General features: G+C 45.5%; 1 long non-coding RNA gene across 10 annotated transcripts in view; it reads right to left on the bottom strand.

The window, feature by feature from the left end:
* LOC106037071 (uncharacterized) overlaps nt 1-15,350 on the bottom strand; it is a 146,914-nt gene that overhangs the window by 22,734 nt on the left and 108,830 nt on the right. Inside the window, exon 1 of one of the 10 annotated variants that reach the window (XR_007159325.2) lies at nt 3,895-4,032. The exons of the other annotated variants lie outside the window; for them this stretch is intronic. This is a non-coding gene — a long non-coding RNA (uncharacterized lncRNA). Of the gene's footprint in view, nt 1-3,894; nt 4,033-15,350 lie in introns of those variants that run through there. 10 annotated transcript variants of the gene reach the window in all.

Below are 15,350 nucleotides of genomic sequence, written 5' to 3' on the forward strand. Positions count from 1 at the left end.
TGCTGACAGTCTCAGCAGGGAAAAGCAACAGAGGAACGGTTTACCTAAAGTCATCGAGGCTGCCATCACAAGGGGGCTGAAAATAAGTCTCCCAAGGCACATGCTGTTTTTTAATCCCCCAGTGGTCTCTGCACTGGTTTTGGGGCTGTCGAGGTCTGCTCCTATCAATGTACCATGGGCTTCCCCTGCCAGAAAGGGGTACTGGCTGCAAAAGGGTGGGAGAAAGGAAGAGCATCTGCAAATCATTTTACAATGTTTTATGTATACATATATATGAAGCTCCCTTTTTCCACTGAGAACATTTGCAAAATGTTCTCATCAGCTCCCCAAGTAAATATCAAACAAATTGCTAAATTTTGGTTCTTAGGGGAGAAAATTCGTGACTAGCCCAGATGCGCTCCCTCCACCCTCACAGGGCACCTCTGGGAGAAAGCTGCTATGGGTTGTGTTCCAGATCAGCGAAACAGGCACCCTGAGGCCATTTGGGGCTAATTTATGAAAGCAGAGGGGAAGCAGGTTATAGCTCTGTACCTGAGCCTTCTCTCCATCTATCTGGTCTCAACTTGGCAGCATGAGGTTGTGTATTTATGCTCATGAGAATGAAGTGCAAAGCAGCATAAGCCCAGCTAGAGCAGCTCTTGAGAGAACTCTTCTTTTTCTGACTGCAGTAGAATTCAGACCAATTTATGTCTTTCCTTTCACCTAGGTTACCTATATTTCTGTTTTTTTTTTTTTTTTTTCCTTTTTTTTTTCTTTCCCTAAATCCTAATCCAGTCTTCGGTTCATGAAGTGCAGGGCACTGCTTTCTATCCTCATCCTCTATTCTATAGATCACACTAATTCCAACTATAAATTAGTTCACTTACAGAACATCAAGCACAAAGCAAATAGCATGATTGTGTCTTTACCTGGCCATAATCCTGAATCAATATCGTTTCGTTCTTATGTCTAAATCAGCAGTGATGATCTGTGCTACCATTTAATGTGCTAATGGTCCTCCTGTTATGTACATTAAAGATGGGATCTTGATGTGGGATTTGGGCATCTTTCTGCTTGTATGTGCGATATTATCCACACATCAGCAGCCCACCCAGTAGGGTCCAGTATGTTACAGACATTGTGAAGCCATACTGTGGCCTGAAAGTCCACTTAGTCTGCACGTTGAGGTTTTCAGTCCTTGCTAATAAAAGCTTAAGAGGGAAAGATGCTTAAGAAAAGCCTGGAACAGAGCTTGATAACTATAGCTGGGTATAAAGTTACAGGTCAATTATTTTTTTTTGTTCACTGAAAAAGTAATTTCAGAGCACATAAAGCTTTTCACAAATTTGTTTTGGCTCCCTCAAATAACTAATCTGAAAACAAGAGCAAATAAGAAAGATAATATCCCACTTTGGCATTTTCGAAATGAAGACTCTTTTCAAAAGAAAACAGGGTTTTCTGTTAACCAAATTATATTTGTCTTAAGCATAAAGATTCCCAAAGATGGAAAGAATTTTTATGTTTACTGGAAAACAAAACTTTTCAGTTCAGCCTAAGAGAAATTCTCCTTTTCTTTTATTTTCACGAGGAAAGGCAAAGGGGGAAAAATACATAATCCATACTGGGTTGGGGTAATTCTGACATTTGCTCTACCCCATTGGTCTGCCCAGGGAAGCAATCAGAAAAGATCTGTAGCCTTGCAAAGACAAGGATCTCCTACTGCAAGGAATGATATTGAGTTTTGAGGCAGGAAGCTCCAATTTTTTCTGCTTTATCCCTGCACAAGCACACTGAAAACAAGCTTTATAAATCAATCAGATGCCAAGGACAAAATTGTTTACCGAGATACACATGCTTCATCCTTAGGGACAAGGCCTCAGTGTTCGTGATTCTGGTTGGGTGGGACTCGTACCCAGAAGGGATGTGGCAGAGAAATCACTTTCCATTTGTTAAGACACTTACTTAACTCCAGTAGACAGGAGTGTGAGGACAGAGCTGGAGGCCTTGAGCCACTTGTTAGTCAAAGAAGACTCCAAAACGTTTCAGTGTTATGAGCATCAGCCGCGGCAGCAGAGAAGTGGCAAGTCCTGGAGGGAGCGCAGCAGCCCAGGCAAGGCCCCCCCAGGAGGTCTGCTCTTCAGATACTTTCCGAGGAGGAAGATTGCCAAGTGGGAAGACAGATTTCTATGCAGGTGAAATATTTGCTTCCTCCCCGTGTCTGGTCTTGTTCCATATCAAAATGAAGCGTACCGTGAGAAATAGGAGTTTGCTTTTAAGGAGGTCCTGTGATCAGTTATGCAAAATTAAAAGCGATATCAACTTGCTTGCATTTGTTTGCGTTATCTCTAACAATTTCCCTTTGCTACAAATCAAACAGTAAGGCCTCCCTTAACAACAACAATAATAATAATAAACAATGATATGAGTGCTCTTCATCACAGCCTGCCACCAGCGCCTCCCTGCTAATTTTAAGAAGTGCCAGAGCAGGAAGAGATAATGTAACACTGACTTATATGCACTGTCCTGGGCTGAGGACTTAGGAACAACACAAGACATTTTTCTTCTTATAAAAAGCTTCTTAAGCTAATGTACCTGTCCAAAAATTCCTGCAAAGCCTCCAACATCCTCAGCACAATTTCCTGCAACATTCCCCACCTGCTTGTAGACACAGATGGGCTCCATCTGCCAGCAGAAAATCTGAGACTCCATACCCAGGGAGCAAATTGGTGAAAAGATAAAGAACAGCCAGGAAGAAGCTGACCTGCAAATCCATGCTGAGCCATGCTGTGAACCCAAGCATGTCATTTGGTCTTCTTGTGTCTATTGACCCACTTGGAAATAGGTGAGCCTGTGGGAAATTGCAGTAGTTGCCTTGAAGCGGAGACCTCCCGAGCAGCAATAAGTACACAGCTGGGATGGAGTCCAACACTGAGCCACGATGGGCTGCAGAAAACTCTGACAGCATCACTGCTGAGCAATGGGCATACCAGTGCAGTTCAGGGCAGCAAAGGCACCTTGGTTTCATGTCCACCACCTCTGCTGGAGGCAGTCCTCAGGCTGCTCTCAAGGCACTCTGGCTCTGCAGGCACCAAGCCCAGAAGACGGCCAAGGGGTTGGTGCGCTGCCAGAAACACCCAGGCAGATCATCTGCCAGGAGGCAGAGCGCTGTGCCACGGCTCCTTCGGTGCAGTGCAGAAACAGCCTGGTTTATATTCTCTGTCCTATACTTGTGTAAATTTCTCCCATGCTCCTGGATATCCTCTGGATGCACTCTTGTAGCACACAGTCCTCAAGCTGTGGCATGTGCTAAGCCTCCTATCTAACCTGGCCCTGCTTCCTTCGCATCACAAACTTGCACCAAACTTCCCCATGAAGAAGTGAACAAGAGGGTGCCGTCGATGTGTGCCCAGAGGTGTGTGAAAGGAAAATCCCAGCCACCCAGCATCCTGGCAGAGTTCCTCAGCTGCGGTGCTTCAGGGGTCAGACATGGGTAACAGTATCCTGGCATGCTATCCCCTGCTTTGTTCCCCCTCTGCTTCAGGCTCAGGGATACCCCCCACTTCAGTGCTACCCTAGAAACTGGTCTCCTGGATATCTGGAGATGCTTTCAGGATTCCCCTCCTTGAAAAGGTTCTCACGTTGAAGGCAGAGATGTGGGAAGGAACACAAAGGGCTCTGACTCTATTCAGCCGTTATCCACCCTGATTAATTTTACAGCTAATGACTCTCCAGACATGGTGATGTATGGGGCTCTGTCAGTGACAAAAAAAATTGAACTTTTACTAATTAAGTAGAACATCTTCATAGGGTGAAAGGTTTTGCTAACGAAAGTAACTCACAAAGAATTATGTTGACTAGAGACTGCTGCCGAGATCAGAGAGAGTAAGGAGAGAGAGAGAGGTATAAAATATTCACCGCAGCTACCGGTCCAAGATTTCGCTCCCAGGTTGTCTCTTCACAGAGCCTTCTCACGGCTGCGTTCCTGGGCTGCAGCCCACCTCTGTCTCAGGAGAACAAGGCTGCCACTCTGTGCACGCACCCTGTCTGCATGATGAACGCCGTTTAATGACGCAGCCTTGGCTCAGCACCAGGAATGTGTGCTAGTTGTTGCAACGGCCGTGTGAGGACACACAGGGTGGTCTGAGGTCCGTAGCAATGTTTTCTGGCTTCTCTTCCAATGGGTGTCACCAAGATCCTACACTGGGTGCGCTGTACCACTCTTCTGTGCAAGAGAACAACCCCAAATGTAGATCAAGATGAGTGAGAGCACGGCCTTCATGAACGCGCCACATGAAGGACTTAATGTGCGAGTGAACATGAATAATCCATCGGTACTAACAACTGCACGGAGAGAAGCAGCAGGAGCAGAGACCTGAAGAGGCGGTGGAGCTGCGCAGGCCTACCAGCACCCCACCATATATCGAGAGCACAGAGTCACCACCACGGGCTGCACAGCAGGTCCTGTAGGGCTGTCACCACATGCCCGTGGCAGCGTGGGGACCCTTGTCCCTGGGGAGTTGGCAAGCTGAACCATGAGCTGCGGCTGCACCACCGAGCCTCTGACCAACAGCCAGGGCCCTGATGCGGCCTACACAAAGCAACACAGCCCGGCTGGGGCTCCGAGGAGGAAAACTCAGCTGTGCTTTTACCCACAGGACTGGTGAAGGGCAGAGCAGCAGACTGGCTGGGGCTTTCTTCCCCAGGAAGCTCTGGAAAGCAGCATTTGAAGCGAGTCAGGGATCCGGCAGCAATGTGCCCCTGGGTTCTGCAGCATTGCCTCATTTCTGGCCCTCTCCCTTCTAGCCCGCTTCCCAGTTGCTGCAGTGCTCATTACTTTAGTAATTCTATTGTCTCCCTTTCATGGAGAGATTTGTGATGCTTTAACCAAGAAACCTACATTAAAATATTGAAATAGGTCATTAAATATTTATTTTCTTCAGCTACTTGTAAAGACAGAAGGAAATTGGGAAAAAAACCTGTCAGAAAGGAGCATAATATTCACATTTTTTGAAGAGACTGTTTACGGTTATGTTGCCTGAGGGACCTGCAAAGATGGAATCACAGAGGCCATGGCGTTAACTTTTCCTCCTTGCACTCTGTCTCCCTCTCCAGTGGCCTTTTTCTATTCTAGGATTCAGCTTGTTGTGCTCACTTCTCCCCTCTCCTCCACCAGGATAAATCAAGGTTAGCGCCACGCAGGTCAGTCAGCGTGGCAGCCAACACACAGATCCTCCGCAGGATGGAAATACGGGCATTGCCCCCTACCTGCGTGCCCCCACAAGGTCTCCTGTCACAATCCTGTGCGTGCTGATGGAAACCTCCACCAGCAGCACACAAAATCTGTGACACCTGTGTTGAGCCCAAGGTCTGCACTTCCAGCTTCTGCACAGACTGCTCGTGCCTTTTCCATCTGCACGTGGAGGAAACACACACACAGATTTACACACAGATTTCTCTAGGTTGGAAGAGACCTCAAGATCATCGAGTCCAACCTCCGACCTAACACTAAGTACTCCACTAAACCATATCCCTAAGCTCTACATCTAAACGTCTTTTAAAGACCTCCAGGGATGGTGACTCCACCACCTCCCTGGGCAGCCTGTTCCAATGCTTAATAACCCTTTCGGTAAAGAAGTACTTCCTAACATCCAACCTAAAACTCCCCTGTCGCAACTTTAGCCCATTCCCCCTCGTCCTGTCACTAGGCACGTGGGAGAATAGACCAACCCCCACCTCTCTACAGCCTCCTTTCAGGTAACTGTAGAGAGCGATGAGGTCGCCCCTGAGCCTCCTCTTCTCCAGGCTGAACAAGCCCAGCTCCCTCAGCCGCTCCTCGTAAGACTTGTTCTCCAGACCCCTCACAAGCTTGGTCGCCCTTCTCTGGACTCGCTCGAGCACGTCCATGTCCTTCCTGTAGCGAGGGGCCCAAAACTGAACACAGTACTCGAGGTGCGGCCTCACCAGAGCCGAGTACAGGGGCACAATCACTTCCCTAGACCTGCTGGCCACACTGCTTCTTATACAGGCCAGGATGCCGTTGGCCTTCTTGGCCACCTGAGCACACTGCTGGCTCATATTCAGCCGACTATCCACCAATACTCCCAGGTCCTTCTCGGCCAGGCAGCTTTCCAGCCACTCATCTCCCAGCCTGTAGCTCTGCTTGGGGTTGTTGCAGCCCAGGTGCAGGACCCGGCACTTGGCCTTGTTGAACTTCATACAGTTGACCTCAGCCCATCAGTCCAGCCTATCCAGATCCTCCTGCAGAGCCTTCCTGCCCTCGAGCAGATCGACACACGCACTTAGCTTGGTGTCATCTGCAAACTTACTGAGGGTGCACTGGACGCCCTCATCCAGATCATCGATAAAGATATTAAAGAGGACCGGCCCCAGTACCGAGCCCTGGGGGACTCCACTAGTGACCGGCCTCCAACCAGATTTGACTCCATTCACCACAACTCTCTGGGCCCGGCCATCCAGCCAGTTTCTAACCCAGCGAAGCGTACGCCAGTCCAAGCCACGAGCAGCCAGTTTCTTGAGGAGAATGTTGTGGGGAACGGTGTCAAAAGCCTTACTTAGGTCAAGGTAGACCACGTCCACAGCCTTTCCCTCATCCACCAAGCGCGTCACTTGGTCATAGAAGGAGATCAGGTTCGTCAAGCAGGACCTGCCTTTCATAAACCCATGCTGACTGGGCCTGATCGCCTGCTTGCCCTGCAAGTGCCGCGTGATGACCCTCAAGATAATCTGCTCCATGAGCTTCCCCGGCACTGAGGTCAACACGGAGTTGGGGAAAGATAGCAGGAATCACCTTTGGGGTATCACCTCCCTTACCATAGCTTTAAGGATTTGCCCTGCAATTATGAATTCTTATATCCAGAATAACAATTTTCATCTTGCACGGACAAGGCTGAGACCTGCAGTCAAATTGCCTATTTTAGCCCAATAATTCCTCCTCGAGCATCGCATGTGATGGCACAGAGCATGCAGCTGAGACAGAATCAGTGTGTCTTGAGCCCTGGCCACTGAAAAATCAAATTTCAACCTTCAAGGGGATGTGGTCTCCAGTTATAAAAAAAATACATTTTCCTGTGTTTCTCCACTTCCCTCACAAACACGCTCCCTCTCTCCAGTGTCAAGCACTCCATTTCTAGGGTGCTTAACAATTTACTTACAGCAGCCTGCTTTGCTCTGTGCTCCCACCTTCCACCCCCCGATTCCTGGACACGCTGGGTTATTGTCACCTGACTTTCAAGGCTTTTCATTTTCATCTGCAAGTGACAGATAGCACCAAGGGAGCCAAATGATTATGGCAACAAAACTAAAATAGCCCAACCATTTGTGAAGCAGCTGGTCAGCACAAGCAGTAAACAGAAATCCGCTGGAGCTTGTTCTGCATGGGTTCCCTGGGCAGCCTGGCTTGTGGGTTACAGGGCAGGTGAGGAGGAGCCCCTGCTTGGTTCACCTGCCTCAACAAATCTAGGCATGAAGGTCAGGGGAATTTTCTGGGCAGAGAGCTGGGGCACAAAGCAGCAGCACCGACATCAGGCACATTGTGCTCAGCGCCCCAAGATCCAGGATGAGAGAAGCCACTCACAGAGGCCTGTGCAGAGGAAGGGAGGGCACACTACATTTAGGATGCTGTTTATTGCAGAGACTGTTGCAGATTCTGCCTGCAATCTTTTTTTCTGCATTACCCAGTGAAAACACATCCCTCCTTTTGATAACATACCAAATGGTGCTTATGTATGTTGACTATGCATCAGGTAAGAAACTGAAAGAGACGCAAAAAGCTGCAGGGGACTTAAAAGGATCCAGGGAAGCCCAGTCCATAGCGGTGATGCTACATAGGCATGCGAGCAGCCTGTAGTAGAAGTGCCACAGTGCAGTATGGACGTGGGGAAAGCACTCCACAAAACACAGCACAAATGGGAATATTTGGATTTTCCACACCATTACACCAAGTGCCCTTCCACTTCTTCATCACTCCCTAGAAGTGCTTAAAATACATAATTTGCCTTTAGAAAATCAATCATAATCTCCTAGTCATTTTGTTCATTGAATCTCCACTCCTTTCTGACTGTAGTTCTGGTGCACAGAAATTAAACATGTCACCACCAAGTCCTTGGTTGCAATATAACTTTTCTTTCTTTCTTTTCTCTTTGGGACATTTTCTCACTCTTCTGTTTTTGGACAAAACACAGGAGCGCAGAAACTATGGTACAAAGTTGGCACTCCCTACATTTTGTAATAATAATTAAATGAATTGTTTTGAATGCTCTGCGCTTTGCTGGGTTTCAGGTGCTTTTTTCCTTGTCTGTCTGGGAAACGCAGGAAACTCTGCCAGGTGTTGGCCCAGGTACATGGGAATAGAAAAAGGAAGGTTTCTTTGAGACACAAATAAGATCCGCATTATGCATGACTCAGTACCTCATGTTGAAATTTGGCCCATATCAAAAGGAACACAAAAGGCTGATCACAATGAACAATAATCCAAAAATATGCTGGCGAGAGGAGCGCACTGTGGATTTCAGAGTGGGGCATGACAATTAGAGCTGTTCAGGATAGTCACAGGAACGAAAATAGATCCAATTCCAAGTGGAAGGTGCCTTTGAAATTCGGGATTTGCATTTTCTTGTGTGTATGCTTTCAACTCAAAAATAGCAACTTGGTTACATAGAAAAGGCAAAGTGTGAGGATAAGAATAAATATTACTTTATTTTAACAATAATATATCTAAATCTGGAAGAAACCCAGAAGTACTTCTTGTGCAAGATTTAACACAAAGGATTGCGCTTTGTTTTGTTTTGCTTTAACAAATCCATTTCTAATTCTAATCTCTGTAAGAGAAAGACCCCAGCTCCTTTCCATTCACCAGTCAGAGAAAATGGATCTTAAAGAGGATGCCCAGTGACATCAGGAACCCAGTTCCCGTTCTTATCTTCCTTTGACTTCTGGGGCAACCAAATAGTCTCAGCTCTTTATGGGTAGTTAGGCACCTAGCGGGACTCTCAGATGTACTTCAGAGCCTGACAGGCACACTCACACTTCTTTGCATGTATTTCTCCCTCTGCATCACCGGTCCTTATCTGTACAACGGGGATGGCAGGATTTCCACAGCTCCCATGGAAAAAGGGCCAGTGAAATGCTTAGATAGGGAACTGATGGAAATCAGAGAAGCTTTAAAGCTGGTGCACCAGCTTTGAAGAAGCTTGGGAACAGAAACAAACAAAAAAAAACCCACAAAACCAAACAACCAACCCTGCAGCCAAGTCTTCTCTCCACTCTTCACCCACAACAGTCCAGGCTTTTGACTTTGTCTCCCTGACACTCATTGCAGGGAGGGAGATGGGTGCATCTTGGGGCAGGGTGGCCATCCACAGTAATTCAGAGACCTTATTTGCAATCCTCATGATTAGTATTTGAGACTGGATTTTGAAGACTCCCCTCGTAGCTACTATTTTGACTCTTTCGGCCCTATTCTGAAGAATGCAGAGCTCTTCTGAATGAGCTAGCTTTTGCTGTGCTGTGACAGTCCCACAGGTCATCACGTTCATCAGTCTGCTTTCTATCACTGTAAGGACAGGAAATTTCCTTCCCACCTTCTCTTAAGAAGTGGCCTGGATGTGAGCACAAGTTCCCGTCCTGGATGCTGCAATCCTTATCCAGATCCCTTTTCCAACCCTCTAGCTCTTTGCAGACAGGTTCTACCTCAGGTACAAATGGCTTCATGCTTCTCCTGTATTTATTCTGCTACTTGCTTCTAACAACATTTTCCAAGGTATATTAGGTTGTTAATACACCATTAGGACATGCAGCTGATGCTCAAATTTCTAACATTTTCCACATTTTGTGAAACAGCTCATTACAAGAAGGGTGCTCATATGCTGGCGTTTCTCTTGTAACTTTGCCTCTTTCTTACACTTTTGTCCCAGACCTCCAGATGCATCTCAATACCTTTTTGGTGCTTTAATATCTCTCACTTCTGGTTCTTCTTCCACATGGAGAGGATAAAACAGTTGAATTTGCTCATAACCTGAAAGGGGTCTTGTGTTTATTATTCCTGAGACCATCCCACCCTAATTTTTAGATGGACTTGCTCAGCTCAATGATCTATCCAGTCTTGCACACAATCAAATACAAAAGTCCTTAAAACAAGTCCCAGGACAGCAGCAAGGAAAATCACATAGGCAAATCTGAAAGCTGATGACATTCATCAGTTTACCAGCTTTCCAGTAAGAGAGATGAGAACTGAACACCACATTTTCCATCAACTTTCATTGAAAAAGAAAATCCTGCTCTTATCAGAGTCTTGATTTGATTTCATTTGTTGGACTGGGTGGGGAGGCTGGGTCTGATCCTGATTAAGACAAACAGCTCCTCTCTCTCCTCTCTCCTCTCTTGGCTCTCTTGCACTCTGACATTTATTTGGAGAAATTAGGTCATTCTGGGGTATTTTGGAATAAGGTAGCTGGCACATTTCATAGCTGAATGGAGACCATGGCCAGGGCCATCTCCAGTTATATGGATTTTCACGGAGACCCAAGGTCATTACTGAAAATTTGGCCACATACGCCAAGGTCAGACTATGAAAGCTTACTGTGACGAACAAACCAGACCTGAGTGTTATTTGATGTGACCAGCAAAACAGTCCCCCTTCTAAAATAGCTGTTTTCTGGCCCACCAAGTGATGGTGCTGCCAACCTGCAAAGCCTGCCCGGCTCATTGCAGCACTGCCTGCCTTGCCAGCCGTATTAATGCCCTCAGAGCTTTGGACAGTGATGAGAGAGTGGAGAGAAAGGGTTGAACAGAGCCTATGAAAGCATCACCGACCAGCCTAGAGCTGTCTCTTGCCCTCATCCTCTCCTCCCCATGTTCCAAGGAATGTGAAAAAGGCTCAAAAGCACTGGGTTGACCACCCTGGGGTGGACAATGGAGAGTATTCCCAAACTACCTCCTGTGAGGATTCTTGTGTTTAAACGCCTAAGGGATTGGATATCCCACCCATTGCCTCACAAATGCTGAAGACAAGCACTAATCCATCCCTTCTACAATGCAATTGCCGTGCAGGGAGCTGCTTTGGGCAGCTTTTCTCCCAGGGATGCAGAAATCTCTAGACACTTGCTCTCTGTGAGGACCTCCAATGACAATTTCTATCAGATGCCTCTGATCTGAGCAGCCACTGACCACGACACCACACAAATCTTCTCTTCTGCCTCTCCATATTGCATCAACTGAAAGGCGCTTTAGTTATTTTTATTTAACACCTTTTTTCCATCTTTCTGGAGTGACAAATTGCATGAGACATACAGAGGAAGGGTGTGGTGCTTAGAGTTCAAATCTGAGACAAGAGAAATGTCAGTGGCTATTTTTACCTCTGCCTTAGACAAAACACATGCCTCGGAGTGGCCATTCACACTTTTTCTTACTTTTTTTTTTTTCCCCTTCAGCTGTGTTCGTAGCACTTTGGAAACATAGGTAAAAAGGTGAATTGTCATCACTTTCAACACTCATCTCTGGGAAACAGGACCAGTTGGACATGTGGAAGTTTGCTTTTCAATTACCATTCCTATGTGACACCCAGAAGTTACAAATATCAGGAAGCCTAGATACTCCAGCCAGGCTTTGTAACTCTGACTTGAATTTCACTGTTCATACTGAGAAACTGTCCTAGATGGGCTCCAGTATTTCAACGATCAGAATCTCCCTCTAAGCCAAAAAACAGTGGGAAGTCCCCAAATCTTTGTATGTTCTAGAAACACGATGGGAATTGTATGCCATTGTTCAAAAGCAATAAAGATTCCCATTGGTATAATGAAAGGTAGAACTGGAGCTAATCTCAGTTAACCTTGAATTGAGTTTTCTAGGAGAATAAACCCAGAAGTAACACTGTCCTTGCTGTCTGTGAGCCACCATTATTTTTCCCCCTCTTCCCTTCTGCCTCCCAAACAGGCACGAACAGAATGGCAGATAAAAAGTTCAGGAAAAAACAAGCCACCACTACTGCTACCAAAACCCTCCACAGCAAAAGCCAGCCCTGAAAGTTTGTTGCAATGTCAGCAGGAAAAGCAATATCGGTCTCTGAAAAATTAATACGATGCTCACTTGCTGTCTAGTTCCTCCTCTGCTTGTCAATAATTCTGTTCATTCCTCGAATATTAAACCTGTTTGCCAGAGCCCTTAATGTGACAAGAAGCTGATGCCTGAAAGCACGATTACTTTCAACTGCAAATCATATTTAATTTATTACATAACCTGGTGTTATTGCTTCTATTGATGAACTGTACAGTGTGAAATGATTATTTGTTAAAGATTTCACTATAGTAAAATAAAAAAAGAAGAAAAAGAAAAAGAGAAAAATCTTTACTGTTCCAAGAAAAGCTACTTGTAAACGTCTTTTTTCTGAAAAGATTCAGAAATGGAAATGCTATTATTTCCTGATTTGGGGCTTTACATATTCTTAGCGCTGCAGAACAGATCCACCTTTCTCCATGACTTAAATTCAATCTCCTTCCTGAAACAGGAATAAGCAGCAGAGGAGGAAGGTGAAGCTCATCCTGATGGGATGATGTATATGTAATTCTTCCATGCTCTGCATCATTAAATCAAGGTGGTTTGTTTGGGCAGGACTGAAATTTGCATCTAAGCTGAAGCTCCATCTTTTCTTTTGTATTACTGTAATATGATAAGAGCTCATTGGTATCGGTCATTTATACCGAGAGAGAGTCTTTTGGGCCCAGCTATGATGAAAATGTGTTAAGATGCTGCACATTGGCAAAATGAAAGATGAGATTTCTGCCTTGAAAGAGCATATACTCTGATTAGAAAAGGTAGTAAAAAAGGAAGATTGCTTTCTGCATATGAGGAACCACGAATCAGGGACACATTAGAATTAGTGCTCATATTGTGACAATTTCAATAAAGGTATTATTTCTTCGGCTTCCAAATTGTACACTGGAGGGGCCAGTCTTTTCACCGACTGCAAGGGATGGGGCTATTTTAGATGACTACTTTGAGTGAGGGTGGTTGAGCCATTGGATAACCTGTCCCTGTCCATTTCCCATTTTTAGGTACCTAGTTCAGAGGCGTGAATGGCAACCCTGAAAAAATGTATGGTCTCCTTTGGGCACGTCAGTACCGAGAGGCTGTGGTCCTCCTCTTGACCCTAGCTCAGCTCCCAAGGACACCGACTTGCAGCTCTACAAAACTGATCACAGCTGGAGACTGCAGAGGAGCCAGGAAATCCCCAGTGGAGTGTCCCAGCAGAGTACTTTAGTCCTAATGCCATCCTCCAGACGTAACCAATTTCCATTTGTTAACTGGGGGGAGGAAGGGTGTAGTTCCGTTTATAAGAAAATGGGTAAAAAAATCTAAATGCAAAGAAAATGCATTACTCAGTTCCAAGTTTTAGAAGTGCATTATCTGCCTATTCCTGAAACCATGACATCAGCTGGAGTTTAATCTCAGGTTTCAGTCAGGTAAGAACACAGCATTTTGCACAGAAGAAATTTTCCAGCCTGCCGCCTAAGTAGAGATGTCCCTCCTGATTAAAAGGTGTACTGCATTTCCATAACACACTGAGAGAAATGCAGCCTCAGAAGAATTCTTGGGATGGTTTAGTACTGAATCAGATGCAGTGAAGAATTCAGCCTGCTGCTGAGAGCCATTATTCTTGTTAATTGGTTATACATAATATTACTGATGGCATCAATATATGAAACAAGAATTAAGAAATAAGGACGCCTGTTTTTTGATGCATTTGTGTCTCATGGCTGATTGCAAATACCAGTTGAATGGCTGGCTGATGGGGCTTTTCTAAAATAGCTCTTTCCCTGTAGAGTTTTTCTTCTCTGAAAGTCCTGGACCTCACACTGCAGCTTCCCTTTTCAGAAGGATCTTCACAGTCTCTTGATTCTATCCAGCTGCCTGACTCCAGAAAAACTAAGCAAACTGTGATCATTTTCTTTTCAGAGACTTGACCTAAGCTCTATTTCCCTAGGTGAAAAGAAATTTGGGGGCTAAAAAAACAGAAAGACAAACGCAAATGGTCTGCATTTCCTAGAAATACTTAAATAATAGCAATGATTCAACTTGCTGCTTCATCACCTTCATGACCCCCACCACTTTCTGCCCTCCAGATACCAACAAGACCTTAACTGGGATTCTGGGAAACACAAGATATCTATGGCCTCTGATCATATTAAAAGAATGGAATAAGAAATAGAGATTAAGAAATAAGGAGAAATCAAGATAGACTAAAACAGATGAGCAAAAAAAAAGAAGAGCTGCAGAGCTGGTAAGATTTCTAGATTGCCCAGGGAGTTTCATTCAGACCCAAGACAGTGGTGTTTATCTGAACACGGATCTTCCTGCTCTGTCATACAAGAGCACCGTTTTTCCTCCCTTCCTTTTCTTGGCTCCATTTCCTCTTTCTCTCTTCCCTTCCAAAAGACATTTTGAAGCAATGCCTTCAAAATGAGGTCTCCTGCCCTCCAGAAGGGCTACTGAGTCATGCAGGCCACTGGGGGTGAAAGGGAGATCCAGTGGTTCGAGACCAACATTGCCAATCAGGCTGTGGACTGTGATGAGTTTTCCCCAGAACGTGCTGCTCCTGCTGGCACCCCAGCCAGTCCCTCTGTGGCCCTCCCACACGCCTGCTGATGCACAAATCCGCTCTGTGAGCCATTCTTATTCTGAAGGACTTGTAAGAAGCCTCACAGTTACCTGTTTTCCTCCGCTTACATACCTATCGCTGATTCTAGCCATCCAACCTGAACTCTTGGGTAATTAAAAGGAAAGCAGATATGGGAGTTATGGGCTTCGGTTTTGTTTTTTTAAACTCCTGCTCATCTCTGAGGAATTCAGCAGACTTTATTTCTCAATTGCTTTTTTGATTTCTTCTCTGACGGCTTGCTCTGTGCCAGGGATGTGGCATTGACCTCCAGCAGCGGAACTTCGCTTTGTTCCCTACACTGTCCCAAAGCGCTATGCAACTCATTGAAAATCCATTAATTCTCTGTCTGCGCCCTATCAGATTAAAACTTCTCTTCAAATAACATTTCAAATATCAGTTGCTTCGCCTTAATATCTTTCTTCCATAACATTTCTCACAGCTCCGCACACACACTTCACTCCCCTGGGTAATTCCCTTTTCTATGCGTATTGTTGATTCTTTAAGAGCACACAGTCTCCGCTCCCCATTTTTGCTGATCTTCTCTATTGCATCTTGCACTCTCCTACATCTTCTCTCTTTCTCTGTTTCTTATACAATCAGAGGTGGAAGGTCTTCCCTATCCTTCCTAGAGTCCCAAATTATGGCCACAGTAGAGACCTGCAGTTACCAGAAACTTCCTATTTGGCCAGCCTGCAAAACT

This window comes from Anser cygnoides, chromosome 20 (assembly GCF_040182565.1).
Source record: "Anser cygnoides isolate HZ-2024a breed goose chromosome 20, Taihu_goose_T2T_genome, whole genome shotgun sequence".
Classification (NCBI taxonomy): domain Eukaryota; kingdom Metazoa; phylum Chordata; class Aves; order Anseriformes; family Anatidae; genus Anser; species Anser cygnoides.